General features: G+C 37.0%; 1 long non-coding RNA gene across 3 annotated transcripts in view; it reads right to left on the minus strand.

Moving 5' to 3' along the window:
• Positions 1 to 21,255, minus strand: part of LOC103879457 — a 78,016-nt gene that overhangs the window by 37,219 nt on the left and 19,542 nt on the right. For 2 of the 3 annotated variants that reach the window (XR_640081.4, XR_002518533.2), the window contains exon 3: positions 18,591 to 18,686. The exons of the other annotated variant lie outside the window; for it this stretch is intronic. This is a non-coding gene — a long non-coding RNA (uncharacterized LOC103879457). The remainder of the gene's footprint in view (positions 1 to 18,590; positions 18,687 to 21,255) is intronic. 3 annotated transcript variants of the gene reach the window in all.

Raw genomic sequence — 21,255 nt, forward strand, 5'->3', positions numbered from 1 at the left:
TCAACTTATTTCATTTATTCATGTTCAGTCTTCTAAAATAAGAGATAGTCTATTTTTAATCTACTAGATTGATGATGAAATCACAATATGACTTTAGTGACCATTTGAAGGCTCGTCAGGTGGCATTGTCTGAGGAATTTGTTATGACTGTAATTTTAGAAGCAGAATATATGCTTCAAACAAGACTTATAGGCCCTTCAGAATTCATTGACCTTTCAGTAGCGAATTTTTTTGAAGCAGTAGCTTTCAGAATTTTGCATACAATGTTTTTAGAAATGATCTTTCCGTAAAAATCTCTGGGCTGAAAATATAATTCTTCAATGAATATATAGGTAATAAAATGCTACATTATTAATTCACCTTACAGGTACTTTAATGATTTTTAACATTATAATATTCAACTAGTGAATAAAGGAGGTAGCCTTTCATTTAAGTTGGTGCTTGAACTTTGTAATTACTTCAGATGTTATTGCTGATGTTTAAAAAGCTTTCCAGTGGAATTTTTCTCAAGTTAGGTATGTGACTGATATGCTTAACGTTAGGCCTCATCTTAATGCCACTAGGCTGTAAGATGAAAGAATTAATTTCATCTTACAATATGTACCAGACTTTCAACTAATACGAAAACTAGAATTAAAAGATTGTTCTAGGACAAAGATCAAGATATCCAGGATTAAATTTTAGATTATGGGAGTTATTTATTATTAAATTGGTTCATTTTTTTGCAAAACTCTTCTTTGGAAATATTTTAAGGCAAAGGAAAACATCTATCCTGTTTGAAATACTTAAAAAAAAAAACAACAGAAAAACGTAATCAAAGTCTGTTGTTATATTCATTGATCAATGGATAACATAATATACATAAAACATTCATCGGTAAATACATTTAATTCTCTTGGTTAAAAGAGGTTTTGGATCATGCCACTGCTGTTACAAACTACAGCAGCCCAGGCCACTGAGACAATCACAGACAATGCAGACAAAGATTACAACTGAACAATCTGCATGGAGACCATGCTACTAAGTCCACCCAAAACAAAAGCCAACATACCATTTCCAGTCAACACCCTACTCCCAATCAACACCCAACCAATACACCATTCCCAATCAACACCAATTCCCATCTAAAGAAAAAAAGTCTCTTCCTACAAAAGCTACTCCATAAAATGAGAAAAAAATGACTGTTCCACTAGATGCACATATATCAGTGTCAGGACACAAGAAACATGAAAAAACAAGGAAACACGAAATTTGCAAAGAAATACAATAAGTCTCCAGTGACAGACATCAAAGGAAATAATATTTATGAAATTCCTCAAAAGTAATTCAAAATAATGATCTTAAGATAACTGAGTGAGGCACAGGAGAATACAGACAAACAAGACAATAAAATCAGAAAAACAATTAATGATCTGAATGAGAAATTTAACAAAGAGGTAGATATCATAAAGAAAAGTCAAACAAATATTAGAGCTGAGGAATTCAATGAATAAAATAAAAAATAATAATTGAGATCTTCAACAACAGACTAGATAAAGCAGAAGAAAGAATTTCTGAACTTGAAGATGGGTCTTTGGAAATAATCCAGCCAGAGAAAAACAAAAAAAAGAAAGAAGAATAAGAATGAAGATACTAGGATTTATGAAATACCATTAAGCAAACAAATATTTGTGTTACAGGAGTTAGAAATGGAGAAAGGCTCAAAAAACTTATTTAACAAAATAATAGCTGAAAAATTCCTAAGTCTTGGGAGAGACATGAACATCCCGATTCAAGAAGCTTAAAAGTTCCCAATAAGATTCAACTCAGGTAAATCCTCTCCAAGGCACATCATAATCAAACTGTCAAAAGTCAAAGACAAAGAATTCTAAAAGCTGCAATAGAAAACCATCAAGTCACATGTAAGAGAATCACCATTAGATGATTAGCATATATCTCAGAAGATTATTTCCAAAGACTATGACTTCACTCATAAATGGGAGTTAAACAATAAGAACCTATGAACACAGGGAGGGGAACATCACACACCAGGGTCTGTCAGGGTGTGGGGGGCTAGGGGAAGGATAACATTAGGAGAAATACCTAATGTAGATGACGGGTTGATGGGTGCCGCAAACCACCATAACACGTGTATACTTATATAACAAACCTGCACGTTCTGCACATGTATCCCAGAGCTTAAAGTATAATAATAATAATAATAAACTAACCATGCACCTAAAGGAACTAGAAAAACAAGAATAAACTGAATGCAAAATTGCTAAAAGGAAGGAAAGAACAAAGTTCAGAGAAAAAAATAAAATAGTGACTAAAAAAATCAATAAAATGAAGATATGGTTTTTGAAGTAGTAAACAAAATCAATAAATCTTTAGCTAGACTAAATAAGAAAAAAGAAAAACAAATCCAAACTAATAAAAACAGAGATGAAACAGGAGACATAATACAGAGGATCATAAGAGACTACTATGAACAACTTTGAGAACATAGAAGAAATGGATAAATTTTGGATACATACAAACCAACCAAGGTTAAATTATGAAGAAAGAGAATATCTGAACAGACCAGTAGCAGTAAAGAAATTTAATCAGTAATACAAATCTTCCATCAAAAAAAGAAAAAAAAAGTGAAGGACCTCATAACTTCACTGCTGAATTCTACCAAACATTTAAAGAACTAATACCAATTCTTCTCAAACAATTATGGAAGAGGAGGAAATACTTCCAGATTCATTTTGCTAGGCCAGCATTCGCTAGGCCAGTAACTTCAAAACCTGACAAGTAAACAGAGAGGAAAAATAAGAATATAATTGATGAATATAGATGCAATAATTCTCAACAAGAAGCTAACAAACCTAATTCAACAGCACGTTAGAAACATCATTTACTATGGTCAAATGGGATTCATCCCAGGAATGAGAAGATAGTACAACATATGCAAATTAATACATGTGATACATAATATTAACAAAAAGACAAAAGCCATATGATCACTTAAATAAATGCAGAAAAAGCATTTGACAAAATTTAACATTCTTTTGTAATAAAACTCTCAACAAATTAGCATAGAAGGTATGTACCTCAACACAATAAAAAACACACATGACAAATTCACAAATAACATTATGCTGAACAAGAAAAAAGCTAAGAGCTTTTTCTCTAAAATCAGAAACAAGATATGGATGCATACTTTCACCATTCCTATTCAACACAGTACTGGAAATTCTAGACAGAGCAATTAGGCAAGAGAAACATATTAAAGGCAAATTAATTAGAAATGAGGGAGTCAAACTGTCCCTGTTTGTAGATGATGTGATCTTATAGATAGAAAACCCTAAAAATTCTACCAAAAAACTGGTAGAACTAATAAATTCAGTAAAAATTCAGGATACAACATCAAGCTACAAAAATCAGTAGCATTTCTATATGGTAACAGAAGAAAATAATTCTATTTATAATAACTACAAAAAATTAAATATGTAGGAATAACCTTAAGCAAGGCATAAAAGATTTGCACACTGAAAACTATAAAACATTAATGAAAGAAATTGAAGAAGACACAAGTAAATGAAAAGATATCCCATATTCATAGATTAGAGGAATTAATATTGATAAAAAGGCCATACTACCCAAGGCAATCTACAGATTCAATGTAATTCTACCAAAATTCAGAGAAATAAAATCCTAAAATTCATATAGAACCAGAAAAGACCCCAAGTAACCAAAGGAATCCTGTACAAAAAATGAAGCTAGAGGAATCACACTATATGCTACAAGCTACAGTAACCAAAACAGCATGATACTGGCATAAAAACATACACATACACATAACACATAAAAACATACACATAAAAACATACACATAGAACAGTAAGACAGAATAGAGAACCCAAAAGTAAATTCATGCTCCTACGGCTGATTTTCAACAAAGATGCCAATAACACACATTGGGGAAAAGGCAGTCTCTTTAATATACGGTGCTGAGAAAATTGGATATACATGTGCAGAAGAATAAAACTAGACCCCTACCTCACACCGTATACTACAATTAACTCAAAATGGATTGAAGGCTTAAATATAAAACATGAAACTATAAAACTACTAGAAGAAAATATAGGGGAAATGACAATAGTGGGGTAGGCAAGAATTTTTTAAATAAGACTTACAGACAGCAAAAGCAAAAATAGACACATGGGATTACATCAAACAGAAAGCTTTTGCTCAGCAAAGAAAACAAAGAGTGAAAAGGCAACCTGAAAAAATGGGAGAAAATATTTGCAAACAATGCACCTGACAAGGGGTAATATCAAGAATATATTAAACTCTTAATAGAAAAAGTAATAACTAGAATAACAAGTGGCAAAACTCCTTAGTAGACATTTCTCAGAAAGACATGCAAATAATTAACAGGTATAGGAAAAATGCTCAAGAGCGCTAATCACAAGGGAAATGCAAATTGCAATTGCAATGAAATACCACTTCGTTCCTGTTACATGGCTGTTACCAAAAAGATAAAACAAGTGCTGATGAGGATGTGAAGAATGGGGAACACTTACACACTATTGGTGGGAAGGTAAATTAGTACAGCCACTATGGAAAACAGTATGCAGTCTCCTCATAAAATCAAAACTACAACTACCAAATGATTCTGTAATCACACCACTGGGTAGATGTCCAAAAGAATGAAATCAGTATGTCAAAGACATATCTGCACTCCCATGTTTATTGCAGCACTATTTATAATAGCCAAGATATGGAATCAATACAAGTATTCCAAATATGGATGAATGAATTTAAAAATGTGGTATATATACACAATCAAATACTATCCAGCCATAAAAAATAATGAAATCTTGTCATTCATGGATGAAACTAGAAGACATTATGTTCAGTTAAATAAGTCAGGCACAGAAATATAAATATTACATGTTGTCACTCTGTGTGGGAGTTAAGGAAGAAGAGCTCATAGAAGTCGAGAGAGAATTATGGTTATTAGTGACTGGGAAGGATGGGAAGAAGGGAAGGAGAGGGAGAGGATAATGGATGCGAAGTTATAGCTGGATAAGAGGAATAAGTTATGGTGTGCTATAGCACTGTAGGATGAATACAGTTAATGATAATTTATTATATATGTTCAAAACCTAGAAGAGAGGATTTTGAATGTTCCCAACACAAAGAAATAGAAATGTTTGAGGTGATGGATATCACAATTACCCTAATTTAATCATTGCATTTGTATACATGTATACAATTATCACATGCATCAAAATATCACTCTGTATCCCGTAAACATGTACAATTATTACATGTCAGTTAAAAAGAAAAAGATACAAACTAATTAAGAATAAAGAGGCTTTGGAATACATTTACTTAATATGTTTAAGTACTCTTACATTTTAACATTAATATTTGTTGGCAGTTTCTCCCATTTTACTTGTGCATTATGACTTTGCAGGACTTGAAAAGACAATTTTTAACTCAGCTCTAATTTACCTTTAATGGCCACAACAGAAATTGGAAAAACATATTCCCATATAATGTGTTTTTTTGTTTTTTGTTTTTTGTTTTTCTGAGATGGAGTCTTGCTCTGTCACCCAGGCTGGAGTGCAATGGTGCAATCTTGGCTCATTGCAAACTCTACCTCCTGGGCTCAAGTGATACTCCCACCTCAGCCTTCCGGGTAGCTGAGATTACAGCCAGTGTGCCACTATGCCTGGATAATTTTTGTATTTTTAGTAGCAACGGATTTCACTATATTGGCCAGGCTGGTCTCAAACTCCTGACCTCAAGTGGTCCACCCGCTTCGGCCTCCCAAAGTGGTGGGATTACATGTGTGAGTCATTGCACCCAATCCCATATAATGTTAACAATCGATTTAAAATATAATAATATCCAAACTATTCACTGAGTTTCAGAGTTATCTCTTATTAGAAAAGGTTTCTTTCAATTAGCCTAAAGCACAAGAAAGTTTATGTTTGGTTTACTATATAATTTTGTCCAAAGAACCCAAATTAAGAACTAGTGTTAGAAATCTGGAAATAGGCTGGGCATGGTGGCTCACACCTGTAATCCCAGCACTTTGGGAGGCTGAGGCGGGCAGATCACGAGGTCAGGAGATCGAGACCATCCTGGCTAACATGGTGAAATCCTGCCTCTACTAAAAATACAAAAAATTAGCCAGGCATGGTGGCGGGTGCCTGTAGTCCCAGCTACTCGGGAGGCTGAGGCAGGAGAATGGCGTGAACCTGAGGCGGAGCTTGCAGTGAGCCAAGATCGCACCACTGCACTACAGCCTGGGCGACAGAGCCAGACTCTGTCTCAAAAAAAAAAAAGCAGAGAAAGAAATCTGGAAATAAAACAGGACTGCCGAGAAAAGAAGAGTGTGAAAGTTAAACTACTTTCTGGGCTATCACATCCTTCAAATAGCACAGCTACTGATGAATCCCAGATCTAACTGTAGGTATTAAATCTCCCACACTTATGCAATGTTACTTCATATTCTGAGGATAGAAACAGTCTTGTGAAACATGACAATTAAAGTACTGTAACAGAATGCAGTAATACTTAATACCTATATGTTCAGAAGGGTGTGTTTTAGAAATGTTGATAATAATGCAATCTGCTCAAAACTGTTAAAGTATGGATAATTTCACTCAATTTTCCAGTAAGTTTCTGCTTTGAATAAGTAAATAGTGGGTAATGGTTTGTGTCAAAGTCCTTGCAACACTCCATTAACCATAGTGCATGACAATCTGATCAGATGTCTCTTTTATAGTCAAAAGCTGACTTGTGACTTTGTGAGTTACTCAGTTACATCAGGTCACATCAAAAGCCTGGTTTTTCATCTTCCCCAAATTCCTGATGCTTTTACATCTGACACATGTTGAATCTCAGCGTTGTGACCTTACTCTTCAGCCTGCATTTAATATAGTCTGAATACTATTGAACTAATACTAAGTTATTACTGAAGAAGCTAAATGAATAAGCAAATAAAACAGTCATTAGTAGAATTTCAAAATTTTATATTATTATCTATCAGTGTCTAACCCAAATAAGTCACTATTATGCCTAGACCTATAATCAAATCATCAAAAACTTGAGTTCAAATCTAGGAGGTAACTAATTCAATGTTTGACATGTGTATTTGACTATATAACCTGTTCTGAGTCTCAGACAATGTAACTGACACCAGATAGTTCAAATTAGTCAAACCAATTTAAATACGGCATCAAACAATTGGATATCCACTTTATAAATCTCTAGCCTAAAATTTTGGAAACTCATTGCTGGTATGAACATTCAGGAAACATTTTCAGCCTTTAATTACGATTATGATACAGTGATTATACCACTGGATTTTATCAATTATTAGAATTATATGTTCAAATACTTGGTAATTCCTAAATGCTTAATGTTGACTATCAAGCTTTACTGAATTTCCCCGAATTTTAGAGCTTTATTTTATATTCACATTTTAATACATATTTGCTTAAAGATTACTATCTGCAAGACTTCAAGACAGCTATTGCTGACTTTCTTCACAAGCCTGGGAGTCAGAGGTGTGTTACTATAACGCTCTTTCACACATCAAGCTGTAATTCAAATACCAAGAGTACCATGAGGTTTTTTAAGAAAACAAAGCCCCCAATAACATTTCTTACCATTCACACCAATCACCAAAGAACCAGAGATTGCTAGAAGTGGAAAGAATCTTAGAGATTCTCTCCATCTAAAAGGATCATTGGAAACTTGTTACTCTTAGTTTCTGGCCTCTCCCTGAATACTTGATTATTACCATGATATGTTTATACTCCCAACACTTCTGATATCCAGTGTGTGAGGTTCTTCCACTCAAATAACCAATTCTCTAACTCTCTGGACACCATCTGGGTATTCAAGAATTTAATTCAGTTCTAACACAAACTACCTGGAATTAGCACAGATCCCACAAGTGAAAGGGCCAGTCCCACCCATTTTCCCCAATTTCAGATGCCAAGTGGAAGTCTGGGCTATCTGTACTTCTGACGTACAGGTGGTGATGCCAGGGGCTTCCCACAACTCCTTCCTCAGGTTCAGTAATTTGCCATTAACAGCTCAAAGAACACAGGAAATCACTTTTATCTGGACCCAACTCAAAGATCAGTCAAAAAAAAGAGATGCACCGAAAAAGCATGTGGGTAAGTGCTGCAGAGCTTCCGTCCTCTTTGGGCCACTCCCTCCCAGCACCTCAGTGTATTCACCAAACTGGAAGCTCTCCAAACCCTGTCATTTTGGGAGTTGTATAGAGGTTCCATGAAGTAGAAAACATTGTTTAAGTCATTGGCCATTGGTGATTGGACTCAATCCCCAGCCCCTCTGCCCTCTCCAGAGGTCCAGGGATGGGGCTGAGAGGTTTAACCCTCTACTCACAGGGCTGGTTCTTTTAACAGCCAGTTCCCATCTCACATCTATCTAGGGTCCCCCAGCCACCAGTCATCTCAGCACACAAAAAGACACTTATCACTCTGGAGATTCCAAAGGTGTTAGAAGCTCTTGTGTCATTAACTGGAGATTAAGACCAAATACTACAGCAAAAGATGCTCCTCTCACCCCCATCACGAAGAAATTACAAGGACTCTCGGAGCGCTATGCCAGGACCAAATACATACTTCTTTTTATTTCATTATATCATCATTACTTTGACAGAAAACTGACTTAGCATAAATTGTCATCTTTACATTGGAATATGTTTGCCTGGGTCTTCAACATTAATTTTTTCCACCTGTTCTGCAAGATAACCTTTCAATTATTTTTGTAAACCATCCTGTAAACCTTAGTTCTTCTCCCTTTCTAATAACATTTCTCTAGTTCTTCCTGTCTTTTTACATCTGGTTTCAATTCCGAGATCTCCTGCCATCCTTGTTGCTCTCCTCTAAAGTTTTTTTCATCAAAGTTTGATTGTTCTTAACTTTTTTATTGATGTATAATGTACATACAATAAAGCACAAAAAACCTCAAGTGTAGTACTCAGTGAATATGTATGTATCATTGATTTTTTTTAAATCTTATCAAACACATTCAGTATTCTATAGGTAGAAATGATTGTAACTGAGTTAACCGTTTCTCTATTGATGGAAAGGCAGGTTGTGTCTTCTGTTTTGCCTTTTCCCTTCCTTCCTTCCTTCCTTCCTTCTTTCCTTCCTTTCTTCCTTCCTTCCTTCTTTCCTTCCTTCCTTCTGTCCTTCCTCCCTTCCTTCCTTCTTCCTCTCCTTCCTTCCTTCTTTCCTTCCTTCCTTCCTCCCTCCCTTTCTTCCTTCCTTCCTCCCTCCCTTTCTTCCTTCCTTCCTCCCTCCCTCCCTTTCTTCCTTTCTTCCTTCCTTCCTCCCTTCCTTCCTTCCTTCCTCCCTTCCTTCCTTCTTTCCTTCCTTCCTTCTGTCCTTCCTTCTTTCCTTCCTTCCTTCTTTCCTTCCTTCCTTCCCTTCCTTCCTTCCTTCCTTCTTTCCTTCCTTCCTTCCTTCTGTCCTTCCTTCTTTCCTTCCTCTCTCCTTCCCTCCCTCCCTCCCTCCTTCCTTCCTTTTATTTATATTAGAAACCAGTAATTTTAAAATGCATTTTCTTCTAATAATAATACATGCTCATTGTAAAAATTTCAACATTTTACAAATGTATGTTCAGAAAGAGAAAGTGTCTCATAAGCACTCTCTCCTGAGATTATCTAAAAACTTTGGGGGGAAAAAAGTATATATTATTATCTCTCTATATATTAATGAATCTTCTGATGCCTCTAATTAGTTATTGTCAATCAAAACATTTCACGGTAATTTACAGAATCACATAAGCCCTAATGTAACCTATACAATGGATGGAATTCAGGAAATCCTTGAAATTTTATGGGAAAATATAAAATTATGCCTTTCTTTTCGCTTCCTTCAATGATGAATCTAAACGAGCCAAAGTTGTACTAGCACTACCTGATACTTGTCATCAATTGAAATTACCTGTATTTTCATATCAGACATCTCTAAATATTCATCGTGCTCATCAAATAGACCCAGTATCAGACGTTGCTATTTAGTGGATGTACAACGAAGCATATATGCTATGTCAAAATGTGCCTTTTAAATTATGTTTATAATTATTATAAAAGAGGATTTGTTTTCTTTGAAATGCTAAGTATTTTATTTTATGCATTTAATAATATGATTTTGAAAAGAGTATGCCAAAAGGGAGGCAGGGAAGAAAAATCTGCCAAAAACTCCTGATGCAAACTCTCTTTAGTGACTTAATATCTCATAAGTCTGTACATTCCCCAACAGCTTTCATACATATGTCCTTAAATTGAACTGAAATCAGCCTTTTTGTAAGTTTATTAGGGATGTTTTCAATTACTTCCTATTTCCTACAGAATCATCTCCTATTCCTGCAGAATTATTTATACATTATCTCACTTACAGCCAACATGAGCTACCCCCTTGATCAAATCTCCTTGCGTCCCCAAACTGCCATGCACCTTTGTGCCTCTTTGTTCATAACGTATTTTACCCAAGATCCCATCTTTTTGGCAAATATTCAGCTGCAGAGATAGGAAGCTAGTTTTTGTTATCCTATAATTATGCTGTTGTTTCTGTAACTTTATTAAATTGTAGCCAGTAATTCCAGACAAACAATATAGTTTTGAATTTTCCTAATGTCCTCTTACACAAAACTGTCCCTCCTGCTTAAACAATATAGGTATCTTTTATACAGCAGCAGCACTCCTACTTAATATGATTGGCACCTGCACTTGGTGAGTTAATTGAAAAAGTTGATTTAAAAAGAGTAGGATGAAAACGACACTTTCAGAATGGGTGTGGTGGCTAATGCCTGTAATCCCAGCACTTTGGGAGGCCGAGGTGGGCGGATCACCTGAGGTCCGGGGGTTCAAGACCAGACTGACCAACATGGAGAAACCCCATCTCTACTAAAAATACAAAATTAGCTGGGCGTGGTGGCGCATGCCTGTAATTCCAGCTACTAGGGGGGCTGAGGCAGGAGAATGGCTTGAACCCGGGAGGTGGAGGTTGTGTGAGCCGAGATCATGCCCTTGCACTCCAGCCTGGGCAACAAGAGCGAAACTCTGGCTCAAAAAAAAAAAAAGAAAAAGAAAAAAGAAAAGAAAACGACACATTCTAACCATTGTAACTAAAAACATACAAATGCATATTCATTTGCCAGTCAATGAATGTAGGGCCAAGATTCATTCTCTGAATATGAATCCTCTGGGTGAAATCCAACATTACCTTTCTCACTCAGAACTCCCTTTAACACACCACCTGTGATTTAGGTTTCTATTTCTTCAAGTTAAGTGAGATTGCAAAGATAGTTGTGAAGACATCTAAATGCAGAATCATTCTAGACTTTTATGACTTTCCTTTTTCATTTAACTTATCTACAATTAATTGGCAAGAATTATTTTTAGTAACAAGTTTTTACTGAATTGTTGTAAAGCATTCAACTTGATTTGCATAACAACAATGCTTTCTTTCTGCACTTGTTTTTCATCATTGTATGTACTACTAAATTGTATTGTTTAATTACAAACCAAGTACAACTAGCTTTACCAAATGTGGAGGATACCAAACAACAATGGATTCTTGGTAAGGAGGTGCTCGCTGAACTGGTAAGACTGAAATGTACAAGGACTAACTAGGGGGAGACTCAGTATTGTTAAGTAGAAATTGGTACACCAGAAATATCCGTCAGTGGGTTTTACAGAAAAAAAAAAAAGAATCTGGCAAGAAAATCGTGTGGTGTTCTGTTAGGAGAGCCACCACCACAAAAATAGTATGTATCTAGTTAATGTCGCTTTTATTCACTTTTACATTCCTAGATTGCCTCCAATCCAGTCCTCCATATAATTTCTATGGAAACATTCTTGGGAAAATCAGTGGTTTATTATTCAAAGGCTTCAGAGGTATTAAAAATTTAAAAGAAAAAACAGACAGTGGAATCAATGACTCAATGTTAGACACTGAAGTCTGAAGCCATTTCATTTCAATAGAGGAGGTGGTGAGGAATATCAAGATAGAGTTTGGACTTAATTGGCACCTCCTACTCTCCACAGCCCTGCTCCAGTTGGGCAGACAAATTTACATATAACTGGCCAGCACATGAAATGAGCTGACACGTAGAGAAGTATACATGGAAATGTCCTGCATGCTCTACCCAAACAACTATTGTGAAAGGTATTTAAAACATATATGCTCCTGCTGGGCACGCTGACTCACGCCTGTAGTCCCAGCACTTTGGGAGGTCAAGGCGGGTGGATCACCTGAGGTGAGGAGTTTGAGACCAGCCTGACCAACATAGTGAAACCCTGTCTCTACTAAAAATACAAAAAAATTAGCTGGGCGTGGTGGCAGGTTCCTGTAGTCCCAGCTACTCGGGAGGCTAGGCACGAGAATCGCTTGAACCTGGGAGGCGGAGGTTGCAGTGAACCAAGATCGCGCCATTGCACTCCAGCCTGGATGACAGAGTGAGACTTTGTCTGAAAATAAAATTAAATAAATAAATAAATAAACAAACATGTATGCTCTAAGATTGATTATAAATGAGAAAAATTTTTCCAAATTCTAAGTTATTAGAGAATACCTAGATTAACTTTCTAGCAAAATTTTTTTCAATTTTGTACCAAATGTTACATTTTTAAAAACCTAAATGGAAAAAAAAAAATGTTCAGTGCTTAAATCCACCTGATTCACTACACAAAAAAACACTAAACTCTCTTTTCCCTTAATGAGAGAAAATTTTGTGTAAAACAAGGCAGCATAACAGAAATAGGAGAATGCAGTAGGAGTTTCTAGTAGATCTTTACAATGACACTGTCTCGTGGACATGTATTTTCCAAGTAAACAGTTCTACATACCTCAGTAGCCCCCAAAAGCACAACCACATTCAAATGCAAAACTGGAGTTTCTAAAGCTTCTAAAGTTTTTTACAAAACTTTATTTTTTAATTTAAATTTAATTTTAATTGGAGGTACAAGCTGGTTATGAATTGTATACTGGTGAAGTTTGAGATTTTAAGGCACCCATTGCCTGAGTAGTGTACATTGTACCCAACATATAGTATGTATATTTCAATGCCTTCCCTCCCTTCCCCCTCTGAGTCTGCAATGTCCATTTTATCCATAGCTTAGTGCTTTTCATTTATAACTGAGAACATATGGTATTTGGTTTTCCATTCCTGAGTTACCTCACTTATATTAATGGCCTCCAGCGCCTTCCAAATTGCTGCAAACTATTATTATTCCATTCTTTTCAATAGCTGAGTAGTATTCCATGGTGTATACATATAGACTACATTTTCTTTATCGACTCATTGGTCGATGGGCACTTATGTTGGTTCCACATCTTTTCAATTGTGAATTGTATTGTGATAAACATTTGCATGCAAGTGTCTTTTTGATAGAAAGACTTTCCTTTGGGTAGATAGCTAGTAGTGGGATTGTTGGATCGAATGGTAGATCTACTTTTAGTTCTTTGAGAACTCTCCATTCTGTTTTGCATAGAAGTTGTACTAATACACATTCCCACCAGCAATATCTAAGTGTTCCCTGTCACCACAGCCATTGCTGACATCTAGTGTTTTTTTGACTTTTTAATAATGGTTATTCTGACTGGGGTAAGGTGGTATCTCATTGTGGTTTTAATTTGCATTTCCCTGAGAATTAGTAACGTTGAGCATTTTTTCATATTTTTTGGCCATTTGATAATCTTCTTTTGAGGAGTGTCTATTCATGGTATTTGCCCACTTTTTGATGGGATTATTTGTTCTTTTCTTGCTGATATGAGTTTCTTGTACTTTCTGGATATTAGTCCTTTGTCAGATGCACAGTTTGTGAATTTTTTTCCCCATTCTGTGGATTGTTTGTTTACTCTGATTATTATTTCTTTTGCTGTGCAGAAGCTTTTTAGTTTAATATGGTCCCATTTAATTATTTTTATTTTTGTCACATTTGCTTTGGGGTCTTAATCATTAACTTTTTGCCTAGGGCAATATCCAGAAGAGTTTTTCTTAGGTTTTCTTCTAGGATTTTTATGGTTTCAGCTCTTATATTTAAGCATTTAATCCATCTTGAATTGCTTTATGTATATGGTGAGAGATGGGGATCTAGTTTCATTCTTCTACACAGGGCTAGCCAGTTTTCCCAGCACCATTTACTGAATAGGGTGTCCTTTCCCCAGTTTATGTTTTTGTATGATTTGTTGAAGACCAATTGGTTGTAAGTATTTGGCTTTATTTCTGGGTTCTCTATTCTGTTTCATTGGTCTACCTATCTACTTTTATGCTAGTATCATGCTGTTTTGGTTACTATAGTCTTGTAGTATCATTTGAAGTCAGGTAATGTGATACCTGCTGAGTTGTTCTTTTTGCTTAAAATTGCTTTGGCTATTTGAACTCATTTGGTTCCATATGAATTTTAGGTTTGTTTTTTTTTTTTTTTTCCCTAAGTCTGTGAAAGATGACGTAGGTGTTTAGTTAGAAACGGCATTGAGTCTGTAGATTGCCTTGGGCAGTATGGTCATTTTCACAATATTGAGTCTTTCAAGAACTCAAAGGGTAATCAGAATTCTGATCCCACCCACACAATGCCTTGGCTATTGGAGGCCATCAGGGTTACACCTATTCACTTGCCCGACAGCTGGCCATCACAAGTAATGCCTGCACTCTAGCGTGGATCATTCTTCTACCCACCATAACCGCTGGACATTTGCACTGTGCCTTGCACAGGGTTCCTATTGACTCAGCACTTCCTGTGCTGGAGCATTCCTTCTCTGGGATGAATTGTACCTGCCTCCCCAGCTCCATATGTGCAAGCTCTAATCGCTAATATGACTGTATTTGGAAATAGAGCATCTTAGGAGCTAATCTAGTTGAATGATGTTATATTTCTAATATATAACCTTAGAAACACTGTCTTAGTCTTTTTGTGTTGCTACAGAGGAACATCTGAGACTGAGTAATGTATAAAGAAAAAGAGGCTTATTTGACTCAATATTCTGCTGGCTGGAAGATTGGGCGACTGGTAAAAGCCTCAGGCTGCCTCCACTCATGGAGGAAGGTGGTAGGGAGCTGGCATGTGCGGAGATCACAGGGTGAGAGAGGAAGCTGCAGACAGAAGGAAAGGACCAGGTTCTTGTTCCCAGGTCTCAGGGAAACTTTCCCAAGAACTAATAGAGCTAGAACTCACTAAGTACGCCTTCCCCAGGAGGGCATTAATCTATTCATGAAGGATCTGCCCCTACAACCCAAATGCCTTCCATTAGGCCCCACCTCCAACACTGGGGATCACATTTCAACAGGAGGTTTTGAGGACAAACACCCAAACCACAGCAAACACCCAAGCCATAGCAAACACAAATACCAGTTTCTCCTCCTCAGAGAAGAAAATAAACATTTTCATTCTTCCTAATAAACATTTTCATTCTTCCTCAAGATGGGCAGAAGAACTTTTGCTGAAAACACAAAGAAAAACTTAGAATGAGTTTCTGAGTCTCTTTCTTTCTTCTTTGAGACAGGGTCTAGCTCTGTTGCTCAGACTGGAATGCAATGGCATGATCATAGCTCACTGTAACCTTCAACTCCTGGACTCAAGCGATCTACCCACCTTCACCTCCAAAGTAGCTGGAATCACAGGCACAGGCACATGCCGCCATGTCCAGCTTGAGTTTCTGTATTCTGTTTCACCGAACTGAGATAACTGAATAATTTCCATAGATGTTCAGATTTTCAATGTATTTGTAACCGTGACCCTGGCAAGTTGAAATCCAAGCTGTGCTCCATCTACTAAAGATGCTATAGAAGCACTAAATCCATTCAGAAAAACCTTTCCTAAAGATAATTAAAAGGAAAAGTGATGATACTTTCAGTATCTGAAAAATTTCTTCTGTGGAGCACCTCAATTCCTCTTCTGTGGCAAATTTACCAAGTGTCATTATCCTTCCAGTGAGACATTCCAGTTGAAAACATACTCAGAATTCAGTGAATCACATTTTGCCAGCTTGTTGAGAAACGCAAATGTCGCTGAGAGACAGGACTAGCTGGATTTGCTAGGCCGACGAAGAATCCCTAAGCCCAGCTGGGAAGGTGACCGCTTCCACCTTTAAACACGGGGCTTGCAACTTAGCTCACACAGGACCAACCAGGTAGTAAGGAGAGCTCACTGAAATGCTAATTAGGCAACAGCAGGAGGTAAAGAAATAGCCAATCATCTCTTGCCTGAGAGCACAGTGGGAGGGACAATGATCAGGATACAAACCCAGGCATTCCAGCCCGCAATGGCAACCCCCTTTGGGTCCCCTCCCCTTATATGGGAGCTCTGTTTTCACTCTATTTCACTCTATTAAATCTTGCAAGTACACTCTTCTGGTCTGTGTTTTGTTATAGCTGGAGCTGAGCTTTCACTCACCGTCCACCACTGCTATTTGTTGCCATCGCAGACCTGCCGCTGACTTCTATCCCTCCAGATCTGGCAGGGTGTCCCCTGTGCTCCTGATCCAGTGAGGCGCCCATTGCCACTCCCGATTGGGCTAAAGGCTTGCCATTGTTCCTGCAGGGCTAGGTGCCTGGGTTCGTCCTAATAGAGCTGAACATTACTCACTGGGTTCCATGGTTCTCTTCCATGACCCACTGGGATCTAATAGAGCTGTAACACTCACCGCGTGGGCCAAGATTCCATTCCTTGGCATCTGTGAGGCCAAGAACCCCAAGTCAGAAAACACGAGGTTTGCCACCATCTTGGAAGTGGCCTGCCGCCATTTTGGAAGTGACCCACCACTATCTTGGAAGTAACCCACCACCATCTTGGGAGCTCTGGGAGCAAGGACCACCCCCCTCACCGAAACATCGCTTGCTCCTGGAACGTGTTTTTCTGCCTCAGTGTGAGCGAATGTCATGATTTTTGACTAAGAGGCTTTCAGGCAGCATAGTATGACATAATTTCAGGTATATTCGGGATTTAAATCTGGAAAGAAACTTACTTTTATTTTCTAAAAATGCAATCTAAACCCTAGTAGACCAAGGAAGAACCTGCTACACAGAGACCTTGGGTAGATTCCCTAACACAGGAAGAAATAAAATGTGAAATAGGTAACTATGACACAGCAGGGATGTTCATATGTGGGAATAAGATAGACCACTCACTGATGGCTGGTGTGGGCTGTGCCCCTCCATCCCCATCAGGTGACTATGAAAAGCAGCAAGTTTCTGTTTCGTCTCTGGAGCTTTTCCCTCTTCAAAAGCTAGAACTACAAACTTCATGACCACTTTCTTTAAGAATGACGAGGGAAAAGAACATCTTACAGCGGCATACACTCACTTTTGTCTATGCCTCTAATTGTTTCTGCACTGCTTGTTTACTGATTTAATAGTAAAATAAGTTGAAGACAACCGTCTTACATCTGAAACATTATTCTCACTATCTTTGAATCATAACCAGCCTTTGTAGTCAAGCATAGCTCATTCATTTCATGACAGAATAGGAAACAGGCCCATTGAACAAATTGCATCTTTCATTTTGTGAACTGCAAAATCCCTGGAAAACCAAATGGCTCAATGTAGCAGGAAATATTTCACCACTGGAAAGACAGGGCACAACATTGGTTAATCCAAAATTTTTGTGGCAGTCACCAAGACCACTTGTGGCATGAAAAATAAATTCACACCATACTTTTTCCCTCAAACAGAGAAATATTAACCAGATCTTCCTAATGAGGGTCTCTATAAGGGATGAGGAAACAAAACTCCACAGAGAAGCCTCTCACACATCTGAAGCTCTGTCCTGAAGCCACACAGCTCTAGTTTGGGGTTCAGCAAAGCTCCCTATTACCCTCTCACACACATAGAGCCATGTGTTTTCAGAGAAATTTGAACCCATCTGCTTCTGATTCACTGCAGCAGCACTGCCCAAAGGATTTTACAAGTTTTTCTCAGGAATTTTTTTGTATTTCAAACTTGATAGCTGTATTTAACCAAAAATAAAGCAAATGTAAGCCCCTACCTATGGGGCATTAATTTGAACCAAAGACCACAAAAGTTTCTTTTAAAATGAGAACAGTTGGTTTCTGGGACATGCTGGGCCAAGAGCTATTTTCTCTTCTGTACTTCTCTAGCTGAGCTTCATCTGCCACTGAAAGTAGCACTTTTTAATCAACTGGAGAGAATAAAGCTCGACAGTAAATTCAACCTATCGCTTTTTGGAATCCCCACTCCAAATAGCAGATGCTATCATTATTAAACTTTGTTTTTAAAAAAACTGTTTAAGAATGCATTTTGTTTTTCAAATGGTCAAGGACATGGTGTAATTCGGTTAACCTTTTGAGGTTAAGTCTATGATATGAATTTAAAATTAAGCATTTTTATCTGAATTAAACCCTTTTCAAACATTCACAGATTTAATAGTAACCAATTGTACCCAGGGGATTTCAAATTCTTACTTCTAATATCCTCTGGATTTCAAAAGCAAATTCTAGACCAAATATTTGGAGTAACTTGAGTTTTGTCGATATACTATCTTCTTACTAGTTTAAAGGAGGTTTACAGAAATTGGACCCTTGAGAGAAATGATTTCTTACCAACCATAAAACCAGGTGCACAGGAGTGTTCATTAACAATAAGCATTAAACTGGGCCTTTCCTGGTGAGTCTGAAAGTTGTTTGGATTTTCTCCAGCTGTAAAATGAAATACCAATCAGTTGTGCTATCAAGTACTGGTAAAATTCAATGAAGAATGATAATGAAGGTCAAAATACATGTCTCCATAGAAAATTAAGTAAAAATTGAATAGGGGCAGTCAGTACCACAATAATAAAGAATTTATGAACCCCAGGGACAATTCCTTGTGGTATGAACCAGCACAACATCCTTGAAGGCCACGTGCTGCTCTCTGACATCAAACTGTGAGGAGATCGCTTTCAAAGAATTTATTTATGCCTTTTTTTACCAATAACTCCCTAGTCTGTAATCCACTTGCATTTTAGGAGAAACTAAGAAGAAAGAAATAATGAAGAAATCAATTTTTCATTTTCACATAATTCAAACTTTAAGGTCTCATAACTCACCCCTCCGAATGGAAAAAGATAATATTCCTCAAATTATAAATATATTTACTCTGCTATAAAATGTAAGGGTTGGAATTGTCAATAATTGTAAGCATGATTTTCTTTAACTAAAAGGGATATCCCACAGCTTTTTAAAACAAAGATTATCTGTACGTCTCTATAGTCTTGTAACTCAAAGAAGACCGAAAATGTTCTGCAGTTAGAACAGTCACCCCCTGCTATTGAAAAACTCCTGTAAATCCTCCTTCAAACTTATTTATTTTATGAAGTTTTTCATTTTTGTCCTATCAACGATTCTTCACTGTTTTGCACAATGTGGTTAGAAGAAAGGTCAGAAGAAACGCAAAAGAAAGTAAACTGCAAAGTCAATTGTCTGTTGCCTCTGAGATCTATTAATCCTCAGGTGTTTCGTTTTGTTTTTTTCACTTCATTTCTCTGTATGCTTCTATTTGTACCATAATCCACCAGCCAGCAACTCTGTCCCTTTGAATGAAAAAGTTAACAAGGATGTCACAAAACTATACAGTTGTCCTATGGTCACATATGATCAAATCTAAGCTATCCAGATTGTTGTCCTAACACAACACATCATTTTCTTCGAGGAATGAGCCAACCTCATATTTCACAGTGTTAGAGATAATATATATTTAATTTAAGAAATTTATTTCTCCTACTCTATAGGAAGAAATTTATACATTAATTCTTGGAAAATAAAAACATGCATCCACTTATTTTGTAATGTGTTTTTTACTGTTCATTTGGTTAAATAAGAATGGTTAGGCGGATTCACCCTTTACAAATGTATGAGATGAGAGAGAGAGAGAGGAGGAGAGACAGACAGATGGATAGATGATAGATTCTGTTTTCTCAGTACTGACAAAACCAACCAGTTTTGGTAGATCTTCAAGGTGTTGACATTACTTTCTGGACAAGAGATCATTGGAAAGGAAACAGAGTCATAAGCATGTTTTACGGTCTTCAACGTGAACCACTCTTTAATAGACTTTGATCTGTCAGAAATTATAATCTTGTTTATAGTGTCTCAACAAAGGTGTTTAGGATTACAGGACTGGGCTTACAGAAACATAATTGGACATATACATATATATATAGAGAGAGAGAGAGAGAGAATAGCCACCTTTATCCTTTTCATTATAATTTACCCAAGAGATAAGTCTTCGAATGGTCCCAAATGAAGAAGACAGACTGATCATAAGTTCTGACTGGATTTCACTTTCTTAAGTAGATGTAAAGAACGTCAAAGAAAAGGGGCCCCTTAGATTTCATCTAGGACATTTTCCTACTTTCAGGGAAGTCAGTGAGGTGACAATCCTGCTGACTGTTGAGGTCATCAGGCAAGGAAATTCCACTCCTCTGCCCAGCAATAGGTTCAGTGTCTAACAACTCCTACTGCTATGATGAGAGATGTTAGGAAAGAGTTGAGACTATTGTATCTAAAGTATTACAATATAGATTGCTGCTGACAGCTAAAAATAACTTGCTCTGTCCTTTAAGGAAAGCCTGAGCCATAAAATGTTTTCAAATTGCAAGACAAGTACCACAGACATATGAGATACATTTCTTAGACTTAATACGTCATACACATTAGGCAAGATAAAACGAGCATTCTCTATTTAACTTAGAGAATAAAACTATCACAAAATTCCCCTTGTTGAAAATAAGCACCCAATTGGCAACTTGTCAACGCTTTTGTTCCAACTGAAACTGATTGTGAAAATAGGCTGAGGGATGTGGAAGAAAGGGCTGGAGGTGGTATTCAGTGATGAGTTCTGCTCCAGCTCATTTGAGAATAAATGAACGGAACAGAAGGAAAGAGAAAGAGGGAAGAAGGGAGGGAAAAGAAAGGGAAGAAGGGAGAGAAGGAAGGAAGGAAGAAGGGAGGAAGGAAAGAAGTGGGGAGGGAGGGAGAGAGAGAAAAAGGGAGGGTGAATGGGAAGGACAGAGAAACGGAAAGAGGATGGGAGGGAAGGAAAGAGGGAGGGGCTTTGAAAAGTTTAATAGCAAAAAATGCAATTACTTTTGCATCAAACTAATATTAAAAACAAAACCCTGAAACCTGGTGCCCAAAGGATTGGTTCACTGGCACTGTATACGTTTCACTCCATATTGCTGTGTTAAGATTCTCAGAGCAGATAGTCAACAATAACAACAAATCATAC

This window comes from Papio anubis, chromosome 15 (genome assembly GCF_008728515.1).
Source record: "Papio anubis isolate 15944 chromosome 15, Panubis1.0, whole genome shotgun sequence".
Taxonomy (NCBI): domain Eukaryota; kingdom Metazoa; phylum Chordata; class Mammalia; order Primates; family Cercopithecidae; genus Papio; species Papio anubis.